Source organism: Pelodiscus sinensis, chromosome 2 (genome assembly GCF_052426305.1).
Source record: "Pelodiscus sinensis isolate ZL-2025 chromosome 2, ASM5242630v1, whole genome shotgun sequence".
NCBI classification, from domain to species: domain Eukaryota; kingdom Metazoa; phylum Chordata; order Testudines; family Trionychidae; genus Pelodiscus; species Pelodiscus sinensis.
In genome coordinates, this window is record NC_143053.1 from 128,964,627 (window position 1) to 128,985,972 (window position 21,346).

Genomic DNA, 21,346 nt, shown 5'->3' on the forward strand with positions numbered 1-21,346 from the left:
GGAAAACCCTACCAGTTAGTTCATTTTTTTCCTTGGGGCTTTATTTTTTAAATAAAAGGAAAACATAACCAAAAGCCCTTAATACCAGAGAACATTCAGCACATGAAATAGTGTTAAAAGAAAGCTGACATGCAGAATAAAGTTTCCAAAGTGCCAAATAAAAGGCCCCAAAATCATGCAGATTACATTGTGTATCTACATGAAAAATCCATGGAAAAAATGTTAGAATTAAATAGTTGCATTCAATATTCTGTACATGTCTTCTGATTTACCCAAATACTAAACTTATTCCAATTGACTCTAAAAGGAATGTTGAAGGCATTTGAAGTAAGGGAAAATTTTACTTTAAATAGAGCCTGTTATCAAGGGGTTTCTTTATAGAACAATGTAACATATCTAAATCATCCCTGAATAACTAGAAGGATAACCCACATTTTTCCCCTGGCTTTCAAGGATAATAAAACACACTTTGCTCTAATGCAGAGATCTAACCCAAATCTTTCAACAGCTTTTTCTTGTTTTACAAGCAAAGCCTTTGTTTTATCTTAGGTTCCTTTTTTTTAATCTTTATCCTTTTCTTTTCTACACCCATCAGTCAAAGTGGTAATGCATCAGTTAGCTAATTCATTATTAATATTGTGATCTTAATTTTAACTCCTCTTGCAGTTTCTTTCGTACAATCACTGAGTTCAACATGAACCTGGGTCTTAATATACCAATTATGGTTGTTCTTTTAAAGCACATAGTTACACTAGGTTATATGGCATCAAAGACCAGGGTTACCCAAACTGCAACACTGATCAGAGTGAACAAAATGATCTATGGACAGAAGTGCATCCTCTTGAGATCAAAAGAACGAAGTGTCATGAAGCTGTTCTCTTTTATTCTTATCATTCAACTATTCATTAACCTTCTACCACCTAAGGGTATGTCTACACAGCAAAGTTATTTCGAAACAACAGCAGCCATTCCATTATTTTGAAATTAATTCAAAATAACAGAGGACTTATTTCGAATTTGGTAAACCTCATTCCACGAGGAATAGTGCCAATTTTGAAATAAGCACTGTGTAGACACTTATTTCGAAATGGGGGCATCCAGCCCTTCCGAGGGTGCCTTGCTGGCCGTCCTGGCCACAAGGCAACTTCTGACTTGATGCCCTGCCAGAACTGGTTCCAACTAGCCTTAAATGCGATTCAACGTCCACTCAGTGTGGACATGCTATTTTGAAATAGAAAAACGCTATTTCGAAATGCATTTTCTGTGTAGACACATTATTTTGAAATAAGATATTTCAAATTAACTATTTCAAAATAGCTTATTTCAAAATAACGCTGTAGTGTAGACATACCCTAAGAGAGGTCATTTTAGATTGAAGATTGGGGAAAAAAATCATCCTGAATTTTAATCCAGGGAGATCTTGGCTGTTCCACATTTTTTTTTCTTTTATTGGAAATAAATTAGCATGGTGTGTAGTTGGTTTGGATGAGGCCATATAAATACCTTGATAGATATAGCTTTTTATCATTCTGTGTTGCATTTTGGAAAAAAAAATGTGCCTGTATTAACAACATATTGGTTTGAACATATTGTTTCAAACATGACTGAGCTGAACTGGTTAATCTACAGCATATAACTCTAAACATCTTGGACGTTAGTGACCCTCCAAGAAGGTGAGGTAATTAAGCTAATGCTGATTGTTTTACTTTTAAATCATAAGACTCTTCTTTTTTCTTTCTGATCTGAAACCAAGCTGACATTGTGTCTCTTCATATGATGGTAACTTTTATTTTTTTTTCTTTTACATGATTCTCTAAGTAACTGTACTACATCAGGTAATCCTAAAAAGCTGAGTCTTATGCGAGTTTGGGGATTATAGAAGAAAAATGACAAAGCAGTACTTAGATCAAGATGATCATTAGTGACTAGGATATGACAACTGAATTCAGTCTTGTTCTGTCCCTTTTCCTGTGGAATCCCACATCATTGGGATCAAAACTGCTGGAGGGAAAGAAATAGAACCAAATGGGAACATCTCTCCTTCCTTTCAATTCTACGGGAGTTGAAGGTGGAAACCAAACCTCTGATGGGTTGTTCCCTACTGCAGGTTCTCGTTTGGTACTTGTCATTTGTTCCCACATCCGATACAATCTCCTCTTTTTGTCAAAACTCCCAAGAGGCAGCATTTTGCTATTTTCTCTTTACCTGACTCAGAGGCATCTTGTGTTGCATTATTCCATATCAATTTACTAATTGATATTACTACTTTTTTTTGCAGAAACTCCCTGTTAGCACTTCTGAACTGGTAACAGGGCAGGCTAATGTCTATCTTTGGTACCTTTTCTCTCTCATCCTCCAGAGTAGAATATGTTTTGTTAATGACAAGGCTCTACAGATGTTTTTTCTCTGCACTATTACCCTTCACAATTGCCTTATTCATCCTCTTTATAACTTTTTCTTCAGGCACATGCTTGATCTCAACCCACAATGTTCCTGGTAGTGTTGTGCTTCATAAGCCATCTGATTTGGCATGCTTAGTTTCTTCCATTGATCTTCACTGCTGTTCAAGCTCTTTTGTGTTCTCCATATGAGATGGGGGAGAAAAAAAGAGTAAAAATCTGATCTATAGCTTCAGCACTGGATTCAGATAATTTCTCCCTCCACATATTACTTGTGCCTTGGGATACAGTAGTTTAGCTTCTTTTCATCACCACCATGCAAATACCATTAATGAAGGTGATGATTAAAATGCCGTCTGAGAAGGATAGAAAAAGGCTACATAAACATGAGCAATACAATACGTTTTATTGTTTATTTAATGTCAGTTTCAGTCTATGACTATAAACTACAGTGCTTATATTTGACAGAATGAAAGTAAATATAATCATAAGAATTTTAGTTAATGCTTCATTTGGGTTTTTGCTCCTGATAACTCGTTTTAGAGTTAATGTATTCTCCCAAAAGAGCCTCAAATGTATTAATTTCATGGATTACACAACATTTGCATGAACAGCAAATAGAAAACCAATACTCACTTTTTTTTCTTTTATTCAGGGTTCGTTGATATTAAAGGATGGGAAGATATTACATAGTCACAGCAGGCAATGTGTCTGCTGGAAAAAAAATGTGCATCATCATACTTCCTTATGGAAATGTATCTTAGGAGAAGACTTTGGCTTGTTGATTGGGATCTCTGTCCCTTTCCTTTTTCCTTTCTGAGCATATACCTAAATGCCCTAAAAATTTACTCTGGCTATGTTTAGGCTGCAGACTTCTTTCAGAGGAAGCTTTTCTGGAAGAGATCTTTCAAAAAACTTCTTCCGAAAGAGAGCATCTACACAGCAAAAGCACATGGAAAAAGCGATCTGCTTTTCAAAAGATAGCGTCCATTCAGTGAGGACACTATCTCCCGTTTAAGCTGTGATTACTATGGATGGAGTGGCTACCTGGGCACCTGTGCTTTTTCCTCTTTCCTCTTCTTTTGAAAGAACTCCCTCTTCCCCATCCACACACGCCTTTTTCCGAAAGAAAGAGCTCTTTCAGAAAAAGGCTTCTTCTTTGTAGAATATCAGAAAATATCTGTTCTTTGTGGGGTTTTTTTTAAATCAGCTTTCATATTACATAATGAACCAGGCAAATTGTGTGATTACTTATTGAACAGAAATCTTCTTTTAGCATTTAAAATATCTGCAATGTTTTCTTTTTATCATCCAATGCCACTGTAGCAGCACGTAAATCTGGGATAATATAAAATAATAAAATCTACAATAAAAACTGTGGTTTGTAACCTATTCTTTAAATCAGCTTCTGTACCCAAGGACTGGAAGACAGCTAACATAACACCAATATTTAAAAAGGGCCCTAGAGGTGACCCTGGCATTACAGACAGGTAAGTCTAACATCAGTATTGGGCAAATTAGTTGAAACAATAGTAAAGAATAAAATTGTCAGACACATAGAAGAACATAATTGGTTGGGCAAAAGTCAACATGGTTTCAGTAAAGGGAAATCATGTCTTACTAAGGGTATGTCTACACTAGCCCCCTAGTTGGATCTAGGGAGGCTAATGACAGTGACCAAAATGAGGAGTAACAGTTAATTCGAACTAAGGACTTAGTGTACCACGCAGCAGTGAGTTGGGGCTAATGAAATTTCAAAATGGTGACCAGATGGGAACATGCAAATAAAGCCCAGGATATTGAAATCCTGGGCTTCATTTGCAACTCCGGTCACCTCATTTGCCTATCTAGCTCAAATTAACAAGCTAGTGTAGACATACCCTAACTTAAAAAATCTTAAAAAACAATGAGTGATCCTGTAGCACCTTAAAAACTAACCAAAATACATGAAAAGTATCATGAGCTTTCATGGGCACAACTCACTTCTTCAGATGACAAGAGGAGTAAAAGGCACCGAGGGACACAGACACCACAAAAACGTAAAGCGGGAAAAGAGGAGGAACGGGGAGGAGAAAAGAGAAGAAAAAATCCATGTCAATTATAGTGTCCATGCTAAATGAGGCTAATATAGTGGGCTGTAAGTGTCCAATACTTAGCTTTTGATGTCATTTGGGTGTTGAATATAGTGGCTCAACCAGACATGTCTTCATTTGATCTCTGTATAAACATGTCAAATTTGCATATGAAGGCCAGTTCCACAGTATCTCTTTCTAGCTGGTTCCTGAAATTACTCTGCAAGAGAATGGCCTCTTGTAAATCCATTAACAAGTGTCTCGGCAGGTTAAAATGCCCTCCAACAGGGACCTAAATGCTGGAATGCCTAAGGCTTTGTCAACACTATGGCTTTTGCTGGAAGAGTCAATGCAAATGAAGGGCTGATTAGCATTTTGTTATGCTTCATTTGCATAATCGATTCAGAGCCATTTTTTTGTGAGGGGCTTTTGTGCAGAAACAAGCAGTGTGGACATGTCCTCTTTGCACAAACACCCCTCTTTGCACAAACACCCCTTTTTGTGCAAGACCCTTATGCCTCCACACTGCTTGTTTTTGTGCAAAAAACCACTTGTGCAAAAATGGTTCGGAATAGATTATGCAAATGAAGAGTGAAAAAATGCCAATCAGCGCTTAATTTGCATTGCCTCTTCCAGAAAAAGCTCACCAACCAGATAGAGTAAACTTCCGATAATCCAGCACCTTTAGAACCCAGTGGGTACCGGATTATCAGATATGCCAGACTATCGGAAGGGGAGGCTATGAGGGGTCTGGGGTGGGGTAGGGGGGGGATGCCCCTCATAGCCCCCCTTTCCGATAGTCCAGCTCTGCCCCAGGCGTCCCTCTTTCAGCCGCTGCTGGTCAGTTTCAGCACCAGCTGAATTGGGGACACCTGCAGCAGAGCAGCTGGAGTGCTGCCTGGTTGGTCCGGTAGCGCCGACCCTTGGCGCAGCGAGACCAACCTGGCAGCACCCCAGCTGCTCTTGGGGACGCCTGGGGCAGAGCAGCTGGGGTGCTGCCGGGTTGGTCCCGCAGTGCAACTCCTCAGCGCTACTGGACCAGCCCGGCAGCCCCCCAGCTGCACTGCCCCAGGTGTCCCCAAGTCAGCCGCTGCTGATACTGATCAGCGGCTGAATCAGGAAGCCTGGGGCAGAGCAGCTGGGGGGCTGCTGGGTTGGTCCCACAGCGCCGAGAAGCGGCGCTACTGGACCAACCCGGCAGCACCCCAGCTCCTCTGCCCCAGGTGTCCCCAAGTCAGCCGCTGCTGATACTGATCAGGGGCTGATTCCAGGAAGCCAGGGGCAGAGCAGCTCTGCCTCGGGCTTCCTGGAGTCAGCTGCTGGTCAGTTTCAGCAGCGGCTGAATCGGGGACAGCTGGGGTGCTGCCGGGTTGGTCCCACAGCCCCGAGGGGCAGTGCTACGGGACCTACCTTCGGCGCTCCAGCTGCTCTGCCCCCGGCTTCCCCTATTCAGCCGCTGGTCAGTTTCAGCAGCAGCTGAATTGGGGAAGCTGGGGGCAGAGCAGCTCCAATGGTCCGGCTGCCCGGAGCACTTCCAGGTTCCTGATGGTGCCGGACCATCAGGAGTGCCGGACTGTCAGATGCCGGACCATCAGAGTTTTACTGTACTTGGATTTTATGCTGAGTGGTTACTGAAAACCAGTTAAATCAGAAATAGCATCCTTCAATTGCAAGAGATCAGCCACTTAGCTTAGTCAATATAGAACTCAGGGTATGTCTACACTACCCCGCTAGTTTGAACTAGCGGGGTAATGTAGGCATACTGCACTTGCAAATGAAGCCCGGGATTTGAATTTCCCGGGCTTCATTTGCATAAGCGGGGAGCCGCCATTTTTAAAACCCCGCTGGTTCGAACCCCGTGCAGCGCGGCTACACGGGGCTCAAACTAGGTAGTTCGGACTAGGCTTCCTATTCCGAACTACCGGTACACCTCGTGGAACAAAAGCTGAATATTACATAACAAAATGAAAGCAAAGAATAAAAGATGTATTAATGGTTCATAGACCATATACATATACATGAATTTAAATGTTTGTTCATCAAGATCACTGTACAGTAGGAATAAAATGCTAATTTGAAAAAGTCTAATGGGAATTACTCAAACAGATTGAGGATCATAGAATCATAGTGCTGGAAGAGACCTCAGGAAATCATTGAGTTTAGCCTCCTGCCCAAGGCACAACCAATCCCAACTAAATCAACCCAACCAGGGCTTTGTCAAGCTGAGACTTAAACACCTCTAGAGATGGAGATTCCACCCCTCCCTAGGTAACCCATTCCAGTGCTTCACCACACTCCTAGAGAAACAGTTTTTCCTAATATCCAATCTAGACCTCCCCCACCTTCCAACTTGAGACCATTGCTCCTTCTTCTGCCATCCATCACTACTGTGAATAGCCTTACTCCTCCTCTTTGGAACCTCCCTTCAGGAAATTGAAGGTTGCTATCAAATCCCTCCTCACTCTTCTCTTTTGCAGACTAAAGAAACCCAAATCCCTCAGTCTCTCCTCATAAATCATGTGCTCCAACCCCTTGATCATTTTGGTTGTCCTCTGCTGGACCCTCTACAATGTGTCCACATCCTTTCTATGGTGGGGGGCCATGAACTGGATAGAATATTCCACATGTGGCCTCACCAGAGCCAAATAAAGGGGAATAATCACTTCTCTGGATCTGCTGGCAATGCTCCTCTTAATGCAACCTAATATGCCATTAGCCTTCTTGGCTACAAAGGCACACTGTTGACTCATATCCAGCTTCTCAGCCACTGTAATCCCTAGGTCCTTTTCTGCTGAACTGCTACTTAACCATTCGGTCCCCAGCCTGTAACAATGTTTGGGATTCTTCCATCCCAAGTGCAGGACTCTACACTTGTCCTTTCTGAACCTCATCAGATTTCTTTTGGCCCAATCCTCTAATCTGTCCAGGTAACTCTGGACACTATCCCTGCCCTCCAGTGTATCTACCTCTCCCCCTAGCTCAGTGTCATCTGCAAGCTTGCTAAGGGTGCAATCCATCCCTTCATCCATGTCATTAATAAAGATGTTGAACAATACCAGTCCAAGAACTGATCTTTGGGGCACTCTGCAAGAAACCAACCGCCAACCTGACATTGAGCCATTGATCACTACCCATTGTGCCCTACTGTCTAGCCAGCTTTCTATCCATCTTACAGTCCATTTATCCAATCCATACTTCCTTAACTTGCTGGCAAGAATATTGTGGGAGACAGTATCAAAGTCATGGTATGTCACATCCACTGACCTTTCCATAGCCACAGATCCAGTTATCTCATCATAGGAGCTAATCAGATTGGTCAGTCATGAAGGGCACGACTTGCCCTTCGTGAATCAATGTTGACTATTCCTGAGCACTTTCCCCTCTTCCCAGTGCTTGAAATAGATTCTCTGAGGCTCCTCTCCATTTTTCCTTTATGACCACGAGGCCATCTTTATTCACAGTAAAATAAATTACCTGGCTTGCTGAAAAAAGGAGGAAAGGATCATTTAAGATACATGTCTTTAAAGTAAGAGAACATGAAGCAGTTCAATGACCTCCTCATGCTTAGGGGAATACCTTCTGTAGTTCCACTTTGTTCCATACAGCCACATGCTGCAGGAAACAAAGCACTTCCATTACTTTTCATAATGATATTTCCCTTTAAAGGCTGCTGTGGTCCTGTAATAGGAGAACTCTAGCATGGCTGGAGGTGAAGCTAGTATGTGCATAAGGAGCAGATGCCTGGATATCTACTAATAAAGGAGCATTAATCCTGGTCATTGTATACCTCTGGATTTACATCCATAAGACACTGCAGCTGGGGAAGATACTGAATTTGTGTTGGAAAATAGAGGGAGCACCTTCCCTTTCCCAAAAGGAAGGGAGAGAGAAGCAAGCAAGATAGAAAACCAGTAGGAAGAGACACCACAAATATGCACTCAGAATCCATTCCAGCAAAACACTTAACTGTAATTGTGTGAGTAGTCCCATTGATTTCAAATTCAGCATGTGTTTAAGTGCTTTGCTAGATTACATCTTCAAACAATACCATATTCAAGGCAACAAGCTGACCCATGTACACAGAGTTGTGGAACTGCTGCATGTCTGTCATTGTCACCTTTGGTAAAGGCAAAAAATGCTAAGAGGAAACGTGTAGTAGCCATCTTTAATGTGGGTATGAGATGAGCTGTGGAAATAGAAGAATAATAGGCCTTGAAAATGGCATATGTTATATGTATACATGCCAATACATACTAACCTGTAGTATTGTCAGGTCACATAACAAAAAAAGATTGGGCTTCAAACACTTGCAGAAGGGATAGTGGTTGGAAATCAACGTCATATATGAAGCAAGGAAAGAAAAAAATCTTTTGTTGTGAAATACCACAAGAGGAGAGAGTTCTGCCACTAAACTACAGAAAGTGAAAGTCACCCTTTATAGAAAATGGAAACATAAAGCCCAAGAATAAAAAATATGGATTGGTACAATAACGCCTATAGAAGATGCTGATGTTAATTCAGTTTGGGTACATCTACATTTGCATCCCGAGTTCAGACTAGGGATGCAAATGTAGTGCACCAAAATAGCTAATTTTTTGAGGAGTAATGTTAGTCCAAACCAACGGCTTTGGTTCAAACTAACGCGTCCTGGTGCGCACTTCCTGGTTCGAATCAGCTGTGATTCAAACTAGCGTGCTGGGCGAGATCTTGCTAATGAAGCATGGGATATTTAAATCCCCGCTTCATTAGCTATTTCGGTGCACTACATTTGCATCCCTAGTCCGAACTAGGGATGCAAATGTAGATGTACCCTTTGTGCTGAACACAGCTACATGAGAGGACAACAGCTCACAGTCAATCAGAAATGCCATGCACTGAGAACAAAGCTGTAAGAGAAAAAGCTATCTCTGAAAGTTTACCCAGAGCACTCCTTTGCATCCACTTGTGCAAAACAAAAAGAAGCATAAAAATTGATACTATGAAAAGGAAACTGGAAGCCAAAGCAAGGAAGCTGGAAGACACGTTGACAGAGCAGAATCAACACTCCAGGCACTTGTAAATTATAAAGAAAGTTCTTGAAAAGGAACTTTGGAAATCACTAGAATAAATTAATGGGTTTCCAAAAAAGGAACAGTAAAGCATTGTTCAAACATGCTGATAGTCAAAGTGTAAGTGAAGATCTGGTGGCAGATATACAAAAGAAAAAAAATGAAACTGCTCTAAGAAGAACTCTGAATATTCACTGACAAATGCATTTTGTCTTCCATGCCAGGTCATTTAGATAGGAGAAAAAGACAGGAAAATAAGTAAGTTATGTAAGAGAGAAAGGCATAAATTATCCTGGAAAAAAAAACTCTAAAGAAGAGTACCATATAGCATGGAAATTTCCTTCATTCAACAGAAGAATTTGGTCATTTAAAAGATATTATCTAACAAATATTGTATCACAAACAATCCTGGTAGACTGATGCTAAAATGACTAAAAATCATTACCATCCATTAGATTTCTTTTAAAACGGCTCCCTAATACAATTACATCTTAAATAGAAAGACATTTAAAATGTGACAACACCCGAACATGATGAACTGTGAAAAAAGCTGTTAGGGCAGTAGTGATGACAATGTTTTGTATAAGAGCAACACTTCAAAGAGGCTTCAGGGGGTAGCCTAGTTAGTCTGTTACAGAAAAAAAACAACAAATGGTCTGGTAGCACTTTATAGACTAAAGAAACATGTGGATGGTCTCGTGAGCTTTCGTGGGCACAGCCCACTTCTTCAGATGACCGGAGTTATGAGTTGGGGATTGTTCTGGCTCTCAGTGTTCTGTGCTGTTATTTAGTTCTAATTTACCCCTAAATGTCTTTGAAGAGCCCAATAGGCACTGGAATGCTGTTGGGAATGCTGCTAGACAATATTGACCTCCCATGGTCCAGCAAATTCTCTGCTTTGACATTGCTCAAGCTCCGAAAGTGCTGGACTAGAGAGGTTCAACCTGTAGTTTAAGAACCCCGAGAGTCATGGTGGTTGATCTTACATTAGTTAAGGCTGTTGTATGGCTATTAAAAATATTCATGAAAAGCACCATATATTCTTCACATACATGTACCCCTGTAAGTTGTAAATAAGTTAAAATAGTGTGTGAGCATGTGTGTATACACACACAAAGACGAGCACAGGTGCACACAGAAACAATTAAACAGTTTTTAATTGAACTAAAGAGTGAGAACTATATGGAAGAACTTTTGGCCCCATTTAAATAAACAAGGTGTTTCTTAGCATTAAAATTGACCATTGAATTGATGAAAAGCAAACTAATTCATGCTGATGTTCTATTAATTTCCACTGTATAACTATTGAAATTGGCGAGAAAAGAGTTCAAGCTGAGTTAAAGTTTTGCTGTATCTCTTGAAAGTGAGCACTGAGATATTTCACAATAGAGCGTCCACACTCATTGGATGCTGAATTGCATTTAAGGCCACCCAGAGGCAGTTCACTCAGAACATCAGGACAGCACTCACTTCCCATCGCTGTTGCCTGAGGTTGTCTGAGGTTCGAGCTGAAAGGTACCCCCTGTATAGCCATGTCTCAGATTCTTGTCCTTTACGTACCACACTGAGGGACAGAAAAGCCTTTTCTTTGCCTGCTGTGGTTACTGTTACCAACACCTCAGCACTTCAGTCATGGAGCCGGAACTGCCTCCCAGCAGTCGAGGGCTCTTCTATGTTATGGTGCACCTCCTACTACATTTTCTGCAGGCTGCCTTCCTGGCCCTGCAGGAACAGGACCCCTAGCTCCTTGTGGGGCAATTCCTCTTCGTCCTCTGGACATTGCTCGTGCCGCTCAACCCAACCCACTCTCCCCTGTACATCATACACTGCTGTTTCTGGTGATTGGACACCAGTTCTGACTGGAGGGACCAGACTGTTATGGAGCATTGGGACGGCCAGCAGTGGCTCCAGATTTTCCGTATGCCGAAGGTCACCTTTCAGGATCTGTGTGAGTGGCTTGCCCCTGCACTTAGTTTAATATAATGGACTGATATTTCTTTTAAAAAATGAGAGGTGTCTTTGAGCCCCATTATCTGGAGCTTTTACAAGGACCAAGGTAAGTCTTCTCTCCTGCTGTACTGAAGGTAATGTCTATTTAGTTTAATACATATGTGGAATGGCAAACTAGAAACACTATTACTAATGTTATGTTAATTATGTTGATTAATTAAATTACTAAAAGTAACAATTTAATTTGGCATATAAACAGTTACAACATGCTTTTGTTTGTTCCACTCTTCCAGTCTAATTTGGTTGAGAATATAAACAGTCTGAAATACACTACATCTGCCTGTTTTCCAAGAGTCTCTTTCACTCATTAAAAATGACTTAAAATTATATATTAATAGGTGGGCAATAAAGTCTTCTTTGAGTAGTTTGGGAATCCCCTTCCTGAGGAAAATACATGCAATTAAAATATTTGCTTTTTGGAAGCAAATCTTTATGAATCTAAGACAAAGTCAGCTATGCAAGAGATGTTAGCACTGTCCAGAGAAGATCCCCTCTGTTCTTGTCTTCAATTTACATACTGAGTTTACTTCTAGTGGCTAACAGAGAAGGATATAACTTGTGTGTTTTGGCATGAAAGTAAAATTGGATATTGTAATTCTTGCCCCACAGAGGTCATTTTTAAGGCTGTGACAGCATTTTCCTAAAGAAGAGCATAATAATCCAACTGTACAGGTATAAGTTCTCAAAACCTGAGTGTTGTAAAAAAAAGCATCGGGTCTTGGTAGGGAACATGCTTTGGATCAAAAATTGGATTAGCATGCAGAGGAATATTGAGGTAATCCCAGCTCTGCATAAAGGAGCAGGACGTTACAAGGAGAAGAAATGGAGCTCTGTAGGAAGAGGAATGCAGCTCTACAGGGGACCAGGAAGGGAAACAAGCTTGTGTTGAATGTGAGGGTAGACATTAGATCTTTGTGACAGGATGTAATGGATCTGGAGCTGCTCTGTAATAATTTATGAATAATGTACATTGGCCTGGTTATCAGGATGTTTATTGTACAACTATATTAGCTTAGCTCCATAGGGGCTGATTGGAAAACAGGCAGGAAGGAAAAGAATGGCTAACGATAGATAACTCTCAGCGGACTCTAACTGTTAAAGGGCAGTGTCAGAATTATTAGCTTTAGCGCTGATTATTTTGTCTCCTCTGGACAATCTGTAAAACTGGTTTTGACATGGACAGGAAGAGGCTCACAAATACAAAACAAAGGAACACTGGCAGGATTTAAAGGGACCTCTGTCAAGAGAGTTGCTAGCTGTTTTGGGGAACCGACCAGACAGAGGCCTCCTTGGGGAAGTCTGAATAAGCCTAGGTTACTATCAAGGGATGATGGTTTAGATAAGATGGACATGGGTGTAGACAACTTGTTTTAAAAGCATTTCCTCTTATGCTTCCCATTAAGAAATAAGTAGTACTTTGGTCTTAAGAAGTCAGTCTGGTCACTATACACAGTACTGTTCAGATTCCTGTGGCAAGAACCACAGAGGCCCAAATGCAGTTGGACTTGCTGGGCAGACATGGTTGACACATAGGATACTGTAGCTGAAGACATGGTCTAAATGAAAGAGAAGAATGCAACATTCTACCCCAAAAGAAAGGCTTGACACCTGAGGGAGGGCCCTCAGAGACCAGAAAGGTGAGGTGGGAGTTGAGACTAGAGGATGCATTTAGCCCTTCATTCATAACAGAATAATATGCATATCAAAGTGGACAGCTATCCAGATGAAAAAACAGTTTCTTATCGTCTCATAATTGTTGTTTGTCGTGATGTGCTGCTCATGTCCATTCCAATACCCACCGACATACCCCTCTCAGAGCAACTGGTAAGACGGATCAGCAGGGGCACATTCAGTGCTGGTCTGGACATGGGGGAGGCAGCCCCTTTCAGGTCTCCTCTTCTCATGAGGCACCAGGAGTGGTGAGTAGTGCCACTCACTGCCCTGTGTAGCGATCCTGTGCACAGACCCTTGTCAGTGCCAAGAGTCACTGCCAAAGTCCTTCCTCGGTGTTGATTCATATGCCAGTGGTGCCAGTACATTGCGCACCGATGAAGTAGTACTCAGCATGGGCTCTGCTGTCCTGGGGTCAGAGTGTAGATGAACAGCTGCCGCCATAAGAATGAGCTTGAGGTGCTGATGTCTCTCTTTCTGCGTCCTCGAGTGGAAACCCCTGCAGATCTTGCAGCGTTTTTTCTGATGAGTTTTTCCCAACACTTGAAGCAGGAAATGTCAGGGTCATTTCTGGACATAGATCTGCCACATGCTGCACCACATGCTCACCTCAAAAAAGATATTTTGGCCTTGGAAAGGGTTCAGAAAAGGGCAACTACAATGATTAGGGATTTGGAACAGGTCCCATATGAAGAGAGGCTAAAGAGACTGGGACTTTTCAGCTTAGAAAAGAGAAGACTGAGGGGGCATATGATAGAGGTCTATAAAAGCATGAGTCGTGTGGAGAGGGTGCATAAAGAAAAGTTCTTCATTAGTTCCCATAATAGAAGGACTAGAGGACATCAAATGAAATGAATGGACAGCAGGTTTAAAATTAATAAACGAAAGTTCTTCTTCACACAGCACATAGTCAACCTGTGGAACTCCTTGCCACAGGAGGCTGTGAAGGCTAGAACTATAACAGAGTTTAAAGAGAAGTTAAATAAATTCATGGAGGTTGGGTCCATGGAGTGCTATTAGCCAGGGGTAGGAACAGTGTCCCCGGCCGCTTTTTGTGGAAGGCTGGAGATGGATGGCACGAAACAAATCGCTTGGTCATTGTCTTCGGTCCAATGGTACCTGGTGATGGCCACTGTCGGCAGACAGGCTACTGGGCTAGATGGACCTTTGGTCTGACCCAGTACGGACGTTTTTATGTTCTAAGCTCAGGGCTCAGGGTCGGGGGTCTCACTGGACCAACTTGATTTTCATGCAAACCTGCTCCTGGGTTCGCATGTAGCCTTTGGTGGCCAGGCTGGCAGCTATCCTGCCCTAGACGGCCGCATTCCTGTGCCTAGTGTGGAGGTCGTGGACGTTGGAGGCCTCCCCCAAACCTCGATGAGGTTCACAATCTCCACACTAGACCAGGCGGGCGCCTGCCTCTTGCGGCCCCGGGCAAACTCCTGGGAGCCACCAGCCTGGTCCTGGGAAGAGGCGGAGGGCTGGCTGGCAGCAGGTGGCTGGCTCAGGCTGTGCCAGGTGCAGGTAGGCTTGCACCTGCTGGCTGGGTGCTGGCAGGCTTGTAACTGGCACAAGCACTGTAACCAGACTGTGCCCCTTTAAGCGCTCTGGGACCGGGAGGGGGGCAGAAAAGTTTCCCTGGTTTGCCCCCCGGGGCCACCAGGGCAACCTGGGAAGGGCTAGCCTCCAACTAGTTCGAATTAAGTAGCTACACAGTCCTTAATTCGAACTACTTAATTCGAATTAGGCATTAGTCGTCGTAGAATGAGGTTTACCTAGTTCGAATTAAGCGCTCCGCTAGTTGGAATTAAATTCAAACTTGCGGTTTGTATGTATAGCCGCTATTAAAGTTAATTCGAACTAATGGCTGTTAGTTTGAATTAACTTTGTAGTGTAGACATACCCTGAGGGTGAGGCGGAAGCAGTAGGAGGAGGAGAGAGAGAGAAAGAGACACGGAGCGAGAGACCGGAGGCTCAGGAGAGAAGACCGAGACTTGAAAATTCCGTCTTCTGACGCGCTAATTGGCTAGTATTTTGATATTACTGTTCAACTGAGAGAATCTCAAAAAGCTCTACAGACTACTCTATCAACCATTAAAAGACATCTTTTGGAAGAAACACAGACACTAATAGCACACAACACAACCATTAGGACAGGAACATTTTCACCATTTGAAATTAAAGAGTTTGTAATTTAGCCTAGAACATTGCAGTTGACACTGTTACAAAAAGTGCCTTGAGGACATTTAGTGGATGCTCATTGCTGTGGGACTAGTTAATTAATAGTTTACAACAAATTGTGCCATTTCCTGAATCACCAAAACCATTTATTTGTAAAATTTGGGATTTTTCCTGTGCAACTACTTCCTCAGGGTCAGCTTGCTTAACTAATGCAAGAAGGTATGGCTGTGAGCCAGAATAGATAAAATGCAAACCAGAATTCCAGAAATAATTTTGAAAGTTGCATGTTACTTCAGAAGAAAGTGGTCATTGCTTACAATATATGATAATTCACTTCAATTAACTATATGAAGTAAAATTCACTTATAGTGATTAGCACCCATTGTGGTTTTTCAAATAATTTAGTTTATGGATCAAAAAATAGCATTTGAAATCATTTTGTTCTGATGCTGATGTTTACCATTTGTTTGCACGTATAAAAAGGGAATTTGTTGCAATGCAATGGTTTCTTTTACTTTTCTTTGTTCTCAGTGTGAAAATATTTCACTTGAGTGTCCTTTGGCAGCAGTTAAGAAACCTGGTAGCTTGTGAGGATGCCAGTTAAAGTGATACTATCTATAGCCATATCCATGTGTGGATATATGTGTAGCTATCTATATAGAATATTTATGTTTGTTCACCTACTATACTACACATATGGTAGCGATAATAATGCAAGAAATTGCAGAGCAATGTGGTTAAGAAGCATGTATCATCAGGACAGGCCTCACGGGTGGACAATATTTGTGACCACCCAGGATCCTGTGGCTGGTGGAAGAGAAGGTGCTGTGGTTAAGAGACTTCCTAAGGACTGTTCCCACCAGGGAAGCAAGGGGAAAGGAAAGGGGGTGGAGTGGGGCTGCCTAGCAGCAGCCAGGTACTCATGTGTCCCTTTTCTGCCCTTCTGGCAACATTTCATCTGTTGGGCCACACTGCTCCACCACTCTGTGCCCTGAGATTGGCCCTGTCTATGATGGACTTTTGTCCCGATCACTTGCAGTGTGCCACTATGCATCTCTGCCGGGATTTATTCTTAAGCTCCAAATCAACCAACATTAACTCCTTCTCTTTTCATGTGTCCATTCATCCCTTTCTTTATTTTAATCCAAGGCCCAATGGAGGACACTATTTACACCACTAACACAGATTTAAGGATTAAAATATCTCCTGACCTGCAGGGGAGAAAGCAGTAAATGAAACAGATCCTGAGTGCTGAGCTTCTTTCTCCTCTATTTGCCTCAGCAAGCAAGTGAGCTGCAAGCCCATTCTGGTGGTGGCACTTTGCTATATCACTGAGAGGGAGGGATAATGGGGCAGAGTCACAGTGTCCTTTGACTTTTCTGATGTGGACAGTGGATCTTTTTTACTTGATTAGGGAGACAGGCTACACTCAGGGGAAAGAGGTTCCACTTCTTTCCTACCTCCACAATTGCTAAAGATATTTTTGAGTACTGGCTCTGAGATATCCCTGGCACAGTTTAGCAAGCCTATTCCTGGTATCAAAATGTTTCTGAAATACTGCTACAGACTGAGGGGGACAATGTTACTGAACTACGCTTTTTAAAATATGGATGGAAAATCATTGATTTCCATTTATCCTTAAATAATGCATGAGGGCATGTCATTTGCTATGCTTATGACTCGATGGTGATAGTTTGGAATGTGACAGTGATCTATGGTACAGAGCAATTACACAAATCACAGACTGTGACATTCTTCATCTGAAACTTCTTTATTGCCATGATAAATTTTATAGTCAGATAAGAACATTCTAAATCTAGAACATGAAGCTGATCTACTTTCTTGACAAAATTAAACTATCCTGAACTTCTTATAATCCCACATATGCAATGTCTAATAATATTTTAAAAAATAAACAGCCACCTTACAAGTCATTACATTCATAATACTACAGTGTATATAAAATTACACTCACACATGCACATACACATGCACGCGCACACACACAAAGTATAGAACACCAGTGAAACATTAAGTTATCTCCTTTTGTGTGTATGAATTATAATATAATTCTTAATTATGGGTCTGCATAAAATATTTTCCTAGTTTATTTTTTCCTTTACATCTAAAACAACAATTTCATCAAGTAGGATCATATTGATATCATGTGGGTCATTAGGAGGATTGGAACCTTTAAATCACAGCACAGACTTCTGCTACCTTAGAAACAGCAACAAATCACAACAGTAGGATGTTATCCTTTATAGCAGAGCTGGGCAAAATATGATCTGGGGGCCAGATTCGGCCTGTGAAGCCACTGGATCCAGCCCGCAGACCACCCTGCTGGGACCCTCAGGCACCCGCAGCTGCTGCGGGTTTAAAGCACAGTCTGGCAGCTATCTGGTCTAAAGGGAGAGGGAAGCTTTGTGTGATCTCCCCACCCTCAGCCCAATCCTCAGCTCCTATTGGCCAGAAAGAACCGGCCAATAGGAATTGACCACAGCCAATCTCTCAGCTCCTATTGGCTGGAAACTACCAACTATAGGAGCAGAGAGATTAGTCTAGGGAATGGGGGCAGTGCAAGCCTTTCCCCCCTCCCGGAGTTGAGAGCCACATGGAGGGAGCAGCCTGCAGCTCTAAGTGACCTGGGACTGCAGCAGGTAGGGAGCCCAGCCTGCCTTTGGGGGTGCTGGCCAGGAGACACTTAAAAAAGCGTCTCCCAGCCAGAGCTTGCCTCGGGCACCCCTGCCTCTCCTGCACCCCAACTCCCTCACCCAGGTCAACATCCAAACCCTCTGCACCAAGTCACAACTCCCTCCAAGGCCCTGTACCCCTTCCTACGAACCTTCCCGAGGCCAGAATCCTCTCCTGCACCCAAACACCCTCCCAGACCACACATTGTCTGCTGCAGCCCAGTCCCTTACCCCGGGCACTCCATTCCCCTGACCTGAGTCACAACCCCCTCATCTACCCAAACTCTCTTTCAGACCTCACACTGTCTCCTGCACCCCAGTTCCTTACCCTGTGTGCTCTTCTGAACCCAACCTCCATCCTATACCCTGCACCCCCTTCATAGAAAAGTGCAGCCTTTGACCACTTTCCAAAGTCTTAGGGTATGTCTACACTACCCTCCTAGTTCGAACTAGGAGGGTAATGTAGGCATACCGCACTTGCAAACGAAGCCCGGGATTTGAATTTCCTGGGCTTCATTTGCATAAGCGGGGAGCCGCCATTTTTAAAACCCCGCTGGTTTGAACCCCGTGCAGCGCGGCTACACGGGGCATTTCATGAGGAGTAACGGTAGTTCGAACTAGGAAGCCTAGTTCGAACTATCTAGTTCGTGCCCCGTGTAGCCGCGCTGCACGGGGTTCGAACCAGCGGGGTTTTAAAAATGGCGGCTCCCCGCTTATGCAAATGAAGCCCGGGAAATTCAAATCCCGGGCTTCATTTGCAAGTGCGGTATGCCTACATTACCCCGCTAGTTCGAACTAGCGGGGTAGTGTAGACATACCCTTAGAGTGGCCCCCCCCCACCAAAAAATATTGCCCACTCCTGCTTTATAGGCTCCAGCTAGAAGAAGGGGATAACACAAGTTTTGCCAGTAGGTATCACAGATGTTTGCTGACAACAGAAGAAAGGAGACACTAATGGTCACAGGCTCTTCCACCTCTCATTCACTAAAATCTCACTTTTCTGCTCTGTTCCTCTGCCAGTTTCATTTTTTAACCCAAACTTGTCATTTTACTTCAAGTTCCACACCCTGGTCTTCTAATCACATTATACCCCACTCTTTCCTTGCATCCCTCATCTCTGTTTCCTTGTTCAGACCAGCCCAGTTCTTCCAATCCTTCTAATCTTCTGACCTCAGTCCCCTACTCCCTACCACTCTGCCTCCCTATCACTGGTACCTTATCCCACACCTTCCTCAGCACCCTTAAATAAAGCAGACACTATGAGCTCCACCAGAACAGAAGTCACAGAAAATGAAGTGACATTTTAACTAAATAGTTACATTTTAATGTAGATGCAATATGTGTACCAACAAAACACAATGGCTGTGTCTAGACTGGCAAGTTTTTCCACAAAAGCAACTGCTTTTGCGGAAAAACTTGCCAGCTGTTTACACTGGCCGCTTGAATTTGCGCAAGAACACTGACGATCTCATGTAAGATTGTCAGTGTTCTTCCGCAAATACTATGCTGCCCCTGTTCGGGAAAAAATCCTCTTGCGCAAATGTATTTGTGCAATAGGGCCAGTGTAGACAGCTAAAAACTGTTTTGTGCAAAAAAGCCCTGATGGCGAAAATGGCAAAAAGTGCTTTTGCGCAAAAGCGTCCGTGCCAATCTAGATGCTCTTTTCCTTTAAAAGCATTTGCGGAAAATCATGCCAGTCTAGACGTAGCCACAGTCTATATGTGCTATCTATGTAGAAATCCTGTCTTTGCATGTGCAATTTATTATTTACTGTGTGCATGTTGGATAATTATTTGCTTGCTCTTATTTACATGTGTTCACCTGATTTGTATGTATCATATGTATAGTTTCTTGGATATAAAGCAGAGTTGTTCAGACACTTAAGGTAGGATTATTGTTAATTCCACCCTACTCTGTTAGAACCTGTTCAGACCTATCTTATTACACTACACATAATGTAAAAGCCCTGCATTACACCACATATAAGTGCTTACTTTTGAAATGTGATAGAAATGTAGCCGTGTTAGTCTGGTGTAGCTGAAACAAAATACAGGCAATCCCCGGGTTACGTACAAAATAGGGACTGTAGGTTTGTTCTTAAGTTGAATTTGTATGTAAGTCGGAACTGGTACACATTGTAGGGGAAACTCTAGCCAAACATTTCTCCAGAGCTGTTTTAGTCTCCCACACCTCACTTCCCTCAGTCCTTTATTCTCAAGCTGAGGTGTCTGCTGAGAAAAGCTGCTCCGCATCTCCCTGGTCTGCTGGGGGGGGGGCGGGCGCTAGCTTCGCGTCTCCCTGGTCTGCTGGGGGGAAGCAGCTAGTGCGGGGTTGCCTCACCCCGTTTGTAAGTAGGGATCCGATGTAAGCCGGATCCATGTAACCCGGAGACTGCCTGTACAGGACTATGTAGCACGTTAAAGACTAACAAGATGGTTTATTAGATGATGAGCTTTCATGGGCCAGACCCACTTCCTCAGATAAAATAGTGGAAGAAAATAGTTACTACCATATATACCAAAGGATACAATTTAAAAAAATGAACACATATGAAAAGGACAAATCACATTTCAGAACAGAGAGGGATGCGGGGGGGGGGGGGGGGGGGAGGGAGGAAGGTAAATGCCTGTGAGTTAATGATATTAGAGGTGGGGAAGGGGAGATGTCTGTGAGTTAATGGTATTAGAGGTGATAATTGGGGAAGCTATCTTTGTAATGGGTAAGGTAGTTGGTGTCTTTGTTCAGCCCCCCGAGGAGAGTGTCGAATTTTAGCATGAATGCCAGTTCAGAGGATTCCCTTTCAAGTGCAGATTTGAATGTCTTCTGAAGTAGGATGCATGTGATTGGGTCCTTGAGATAGTGTCCTTTCTGGTTGAAATGGCAAGAAATTGTTTTTTCTTTGTGATCCTGTCTGTCTGTTTTGTGGGCATTGATTCTTTGGCGAAGTGTCTGAGATGTTTGTCCAACGTACATAGCAGACGGACACTTTCGGCACATGATAGCATAGATTATATTTCTGGATGCGCAGGAATATGTGTTCTTTATCTTATAACTCACTTGGTTAGGCCCAATAATGGTGTCAGCAGAGTGAATATGTGGACAAAGCTGGCAATGGGGTTTGTTGCAAGGGAAAGTACCAGGGTTGGTATTAGTGTGGTATGTCCTATGGTTGTTGGTAAGAATCATCTTGAGGTTAGGTGGTTGTCTGTAGGAGACTATGGGTTTGTCTCCCAGAGCTTCTTGGAGTTTAGTGTCCTGTTCCAGTATAGGCT